Consider the following 6,899-nt stretch of genomic DNA (forward strand, 5'->3'; position numbering starts at 1 on the left):
GTGTGTGTGTGTGTGTGTGTGTGTGTGTGTGTGTGTGTGTGTGTGTGTGTGTGCGCGCGCATGCACACCTAGTGTGTGTGTGCATGCCTAGTGTGCATGTATGTGCCTAATTGATTTGTGTGATTGTATATGTGCAATTTTGTCACACCCTCCCGCCTAAGAGTGCAATTTTGAGATCCTGATTGTTGTCCTGGCTCCACAGGACAACATGATAATGCTAAGGGGCAATATATCATAACCAAAGAACATACATGGGGAACAGTAACTTGATAACAGAGAGCCATTTCATGTAGCAGGTACAAGATCCATGGGTTAAATGTTGAAGCTCAGATCATAAATAAGGTATTAGTGTAAAACAGTGAGGAATTAATCACTGGAATAACTTTCCAAAGGCTGTGGTTGATTCCTTATGCCTGGAAATATTTATATCGAGATTTAATGCTTTTCTGATATGCTATACAGCTATTGAAACTGAAGCAGAAATTAATTTGGGAAAGTCCAATGGTCTTTATTATGCAAGAGGCTTTAAAATGTTTGCATCTGTGATTATTAAAATTATAGAGATATATGGTACACTTGAATTCATTGGTGTTACAAAACTTACTATTGTGCAAGTAACTCATTCACAGGGATCCTGGTTTTCTCTGATTAAAAAAATCCCCAATTTTCAGAGTAAAAAAAGTAATTCAGAATCCACATTTTTCCATGATTAAAATGAAACACCACTATATATATCGATACAAGCACCCCTGAGGACTGTAGATATATATATATACAGTGGTGTTTCATTTTAATCATGGAAAAATGTGGATTTTGTGTTACTTTTTTTACTCCAAAAATTGGGGTTTGTTTTTTTTTTTTTAAATCAGATAAAACCAGGATCCCTGCTCATCCACTATATATACATGGTAAACTTACCATACCTTGCAGAGGTGCTCTCTAAAGCACACCATGCTCCTCCATGCAGACATACTTGCCTCCTAAACTGGAAGCAGGATAGCTGCATAACAGTATGTGGGTTGCATGGCAACACTGGGGGGTTAATTAGCATATGGGTTGACACTGCTGTCACTCAGAAGCGCTTCATAGACGTGACTACATTGCTTCTGGTTTAGTCTGCACAGAGCAGCACAACATGCTTGAGAGTGCTGCTGCCAGGCATGGTAAATTTACAGTGTAAATATGGCTGTTGTGTAGTGGGAATCTTTATATAGCTATCGATAGCACTAACACAGAGGTTTCAGGCGTTGTGTGCACATGTGTAGTTATTTACTTGCTGTATGAGGCTGAAGGAATGGAAAATTTGGAAGGAAAATTCGACTTTTTTGTGCAAGTCTCCAGCATATCACACCAGAGATGATCAAACCTGCAAGCTCCCTGCTCACAGAACTCAGGCTTCCTTCATGAATTTCCATTTGTTTATTATAGTACAAGCCAAAATCCTTGTCTGCGTGACACACGGCTGACACTGGCTATCAGCAACTGTTGTAGCTTAACTAGTGCCTAATGCTGGTTAACTGTAAATGTCAAAAAAAAGAGGCAAACCCTGTGTAGTCATGTTGTTTCAAAAACATTGTGGTGAGGTGGCCCTGTTTGTCAACAGCTGCATCAAGTTTCAGCAAGCTACTCCTATCACCAGCATTGGTTGTCAGGGCCAAAGGTAATTGTAACATTAGTCATTTTTCTTAATAGTGCTTCCTTGTAGCACTATAGTCAGGGGTTTCTAAAGGGATTCATACACTAAAAATCATTTTATGATAGCCAGTCACTTTGCTCTTTCTGGGAATCTCTGGCATACAAGGATGAAGAATCCAGAGTCATGAGAATGAATCTTTAGCAAATATCTTGAAACTAGTGGAAGACGGTCTTTAATTGCATCCTTTTTTGCTGCTTTGCAATTTAGGCTGGGGGGGGTGTTTGTTTGTTTTTTTGTTGGGTTTTTTTTGCTGCCAGACACTGCTTTACACAGTGTTTTTCCCCTCAAAATCTGATGAACATAGATTAAGGCAGGGGCGGGCAATCTACAGTACAGGTGCCACAAGTGGCACAAGCAGCTTTTGCCTGTGGCATGCAGCAGACTGGAGAGGGTATCAATGACAGGGCAGAGAGCATTAGATCAAGCAGGCAGCACAGGGCAGGAAACAGAAGGTTGAGCAGCAACTGAGTCAGGGTACAGAGGTGCTGTGTACAGGGGCCCTGGCCTCCCTTAGGTAGAAGGATGTCACCTGAAATACATAAAACTTTCCACAAGTCCATCATCTTACTCTCCCCCCCTACCCCCTCCCTCCCAGCAAAAATGAAACTCAGAGCCTTTGTCAGGGAGTACAGGGCAGGGAGCAGAAAGCTGAGAATCAAATTGGGTAAGGGAAAGGGATCGGAGTGGCACTTTGGAAAAGTGAAGGGCTAATTTGTGGCATGCCTGCCAAAAAGGTTGACCCCCACTGGATTAGGAAGTGAGAAGGTAATGCCCATTGAGTTGCAAAGTGTCATTTATTAGGAGGGTTAAAATTAAATAAAATCAATGTAAAAAGAACTGAAACAGATGGGAAAACATTAACATGCCTGAGAATTCAAGAGGCAAAGTGGGAGAAAAAAAAAACCAGTAGAGCAGAAGAGATACAGGAGATGAGATGTCAAGTCTTGGCAGCCTGGAAACACATGTCACAAGAAAGGACAAGTTCTTTGGTAGACTCGTGACTTGTAAAGTTTCCAGATAGCTAATTAGGATTGGATGCCTGGATCTGTTCACAGCTAACTATCCTGCTATCCAAAACACTACAGTGATACTAAGAAAAGAAGATCTTTATAAACCAAGGATTAATCTCAGTAACTGAATATTTTGTGTCACACAATCCAGCCATTAAAATAGGTTGGGAACAACAGAGTTCTTAAATCACTCCAGACAAACGCACAGTGATGGAGGCATCTTTAGAAAAGGCTGTGTTTGTCATCTCATTTACCCAGCAGGAAGCTAGTTGAGTACAGCCCCTTCTGAGTTACTCTCCAAGTTGCTCAACAGTTTGGGGGGTTTTAAATGACTTTGCATGGTCACAAACTAAACTATGTCTGGATGTTGTTTAGTCTGCAATGATGCATTGCAGCTGTCAGCTCACCCCGCAGCCAAAGGACAGGCAGGCAGGCTCCACAGAAAAAAACAGTCAGGCCCCTCACCAGTTGCAGATAATTGTGCAGATAACTGTGGTGCAGATAATTGTACTTACCTGACCAATGAATAGGCCCACCATGAAGCATCACCCCGGGAATTTCCCCCACCCCAGAATAAGCCAGAGAAGAAAGGTAGGTGTGAGGTGCCAGCACTATTTTTGAATAGATCCCATTAGCACATCAACAGCTATATCAGGCACCGAGGCACCAGAACCATCAAGTAATATCACAAGGGTTCAAAATTGCCCTACCCCCAGTTTTGGAATAGGGCAGCATTAACAGCCCTGCTCCATTTCAATTCCTAAACACACCAGGTTCCTGTAACCAGCCCTCCTTAAAAAACTTGGGGTTTTAAGGTTTTTAGCAAATTACCCCCTAAAATCTGTCAAGTGCTCAGCGGTCAAAAGGGGGGTGCTGAGCAAAACACTGAATGGACAAACCGCACTTTCCCTTCTGGTTCAAATCTCTTTTCCTCTGCCCTTTTTCTCTATCCCTTAAGACCAAATAGACCCCCAGAACAGTTGAGCGATTGATAGGTGAGACAGTAGGGGGAAGGGGTGTGAGCTAGAAGAGAGAGGTGCCAGCCAAAGACTTTTGGGCATGATTGGCAGACAGTCATTAAGACCTATCCTTCTGGACGATGGGGGACAACTTGGGGCAGGCTATGGATGTCACAGGTGTTTTGTTAGGAAAGGTCATAGTTTCATAGTAGTTAGGGGTCAGAAGGGACCTGAATAGATCATCTAGTCTAACCCCCCACCATTTGTTGGAGCACATGCTGGGATCACACAACTCCAGACAGGTGTTCATCCAAACTTTTTTTGAATTTACTGAAGGTAGAAGCGAGGACCACTTCCCTAGGAAGTTGGTTCTAGATCCTAGCTGCCCTAACAGTGAAACAGTGCCTCCTAATCTCTAACCTGAACCTATTCTCCAGCAGCTTCTGGCCATTGTTCCTCATCACCCCAGGTGCTGCTGGGGGGAATAGGGCCCTTCCTATTCGCTGCTGATCTCCCCTAATGAGTTTGTAGGCAGCCACCAAATCCCCACTCAGCTTCCACTTGCTGAGGCTGAACAGGTTCAGGTCCCTCAGCCTCTCCTCATAGGGCCTGCCCTGTTGTCCTCCAACCAAGCAGACGGCCCTCCTCTGAACCCTGTCAAGGCAGGCCACATCCTTCTTAAAGTGCGGTGTCCAGAAATGGATGCAGTACTCCAACTGTGGCCTGACCAATGTCGCGTAGACAGGGAGTATCACATCTCTGGACCGGCTTGAGATGCATCTTTGGATGCACAACAAGGTGTGGTAGGCTTTGCTGGCTGCGGTCTGGCATTGGCGGCTCTTGTTCATCTTGGAGTCAGTAATGAGAGACAGTGGCAAAGGCCTTCTTAAAGTCCAGAAAGACTACATCCACAGCACCACCATCGTCCAGGAATTTAGTTACCTGGTCATAAGAGGCCATCAGGTTGGTCTGGCAGGACCTGCCTTTGATGAACCCATGTTGATTTCCCCTGGGCATGATCTCCCCTGCTGGCCCCTCACAGAGGTGATCCTTGATAATTTTTTCAAGGATTTTCCCCAAGACCAATGTGAGGCTTATGGGCCTATAGTTTCCTGGGTCCTCCTTTCTCCCTTTCTTATAGGTCACATGAGCAGATTTCCGTGACTGCTAGTACTAAGACACAGTTCATTCCTTCATAGTTATGCATATGTGAAATTTCAGAAAATGGTTCTATAAGCACATGTCTATATAACTACTCGCAGTTTTGGCCAGAAAACATCTTGCAACTCTGGTCTCGGCATAGCGAGCCCTGTCTTACTGATGCATTTTGGCCATAAAAAAATACTCAGTGGAGACACTGAAGAACAAGTAATGTCTGTAGGGTTCAGAACAGGAGCTAGATATGTCCATAAACTGGGGCCCCAGCTGGTCCTCAGGAAGAAATGAAAGATTTGACAGATATTTGTTCAGAAGAAAATATTCTGGAGCATCTGGAATAGACAAAATAAGCCAGTTGATGTGGCCATTGCCAAGAAAATGAAGGCATACAGGCACAACTGGAACTGGATGCAGTGCTGCAGCAAGATCAAAGCCCTGAAATGTGCTTTTCATCAAGCCAAGGACAACAACTCTCATTCTGGGGCAAGATCCACAATAGCCCCACTCTAACACCAACTGTCCATTATTCTCACCAAGGGGACAGCTGAGGCTTGCCTCCATTCATGCGGGACAATGAGGGTTCAGGAGGCCACACCTAGCCAAGAGTCCACAGACTGTCCTGCCACTCCTTCAGGAAACATGTTGGAGGCTGGGGGCAAGTGCTTGCAGGAGCTGGTGGACAGGAACAGCCAAGAAGTTCTCTTGACCAAGCACCCAGTCCCCTGATAAAATGGCTGCATAACACAGAGGAGGAGGAGGATGCATTGGATGGCACAATGCTACTGTCCCCCCTGGACTCGAGTGACACAGCAGAAATTCCAGAGACCCAAAGATCAGTGTCAGTGCTGAAGACACCCAATGGTCCACACTCGGGGACTTGTAGGTTTTGGGGAAGAGGTATTAGATTGATTTGGGGGACTAGAGAAGTCATGCAATGTTTTGCTTACAAGAAGGTGAACGTGTGGTGGCTTCTCTTAAAGTTGGTTAGGTGAGGGTTAACCCTTACTTTGTTTAGGGAGTGGGGAGGAGATCTTTGACTGTGAACACTTATGTTTCCCCATTCCTGTTACCAGCTACCACACCTGATGGAAGCCAGGGACGTGCGCCCAAAGCGCAGACACCAGCTTTCAGGGAAGCCGAGTAAATGCATGAATTCTGCCACAGGCAGTGACAGTGCAGAGAGCATTAGGCCTAATAGACGCTTTGGTGGCAGCTGTGGAATCATGAGGAAACACTGTGGATGACCGGCAGGACAAAATCTAATAGGCCCTTATAGAGGCTAGAGAGAGAGAGAGAGAGAGAGGTGGAAAGCATGGCCAGCACAAGGGATTTCCAAAGAGGTATCATGGACAGCACAAATAAATTCCTTGAGCTGTCCACATGGTGCCATTTCAATATACAGAAGAACTGCTAATTGGAGGGTGAGTTTAGAGTGGAGATCCTTAGGCGCATGACCCTGGCCCCAATTCGTAAGTGGCTCCCCCCCAACATGTGAGATCCACAAAGCATACCTATATCCATGAGCCAACCCTCATTGAGACCACCACCCCAGATCAGCCCCCCATAGTGACAACCTCGGGGACAGCCACTATGGCTGCAAAGTGAGAGGCACCCTAACCCTAGCAAGGCCAGGAGACCACCACTACTGGGAAGAAGGGGAAGATCAGACAGTGGGGGCATGGGCGGGAAAGAAGAGCATATGACAGGTGGCGGGCTCTTAGTTGTTACTGCTACTGCTGAACTTGGGGAGTGTTATTTCAGTTCTGCTTAGGGTACTGTCAATAAAGTAAATGCTTTGGTAGAATTAAAATGAATTTTCATCCATGTCTACCTGCTGTAGTGGGAAGAGTTAAACAGGTGTGGTTTGAAGGGTGGGGATATAAGCCAAGCCAAAGAAACCCTGGCTTGCTTCCAACACATTGCACTAATGAAAGAGGAGATGCCTACCTCTGGACTGGGGGCGGGTGTTTGCCCAGCATGTGGGTACCTCAGTGTATGGTGGGGAAAATGGAACTATCTCCACCCCTGGCTGCCCACATGCCCTTCTGCTGATCTTTCTACCGGCACAGGCAGGGC

Source organism: Gavialis gangeticus, unplaced genomic scaffold, assembly GCF_001723915.1.
Source record: "Gavialis gangeticus isolate Ggan-Ray unplaced genomic scaffold, GavGan_comp1, whole genome shotgun sequence".
Taxonomy (NCBI): Eukaryota; Metazoa; Chordata; order Crocodylia; family Gavialidae; genus Gavialis; species Gavialis gangeticus.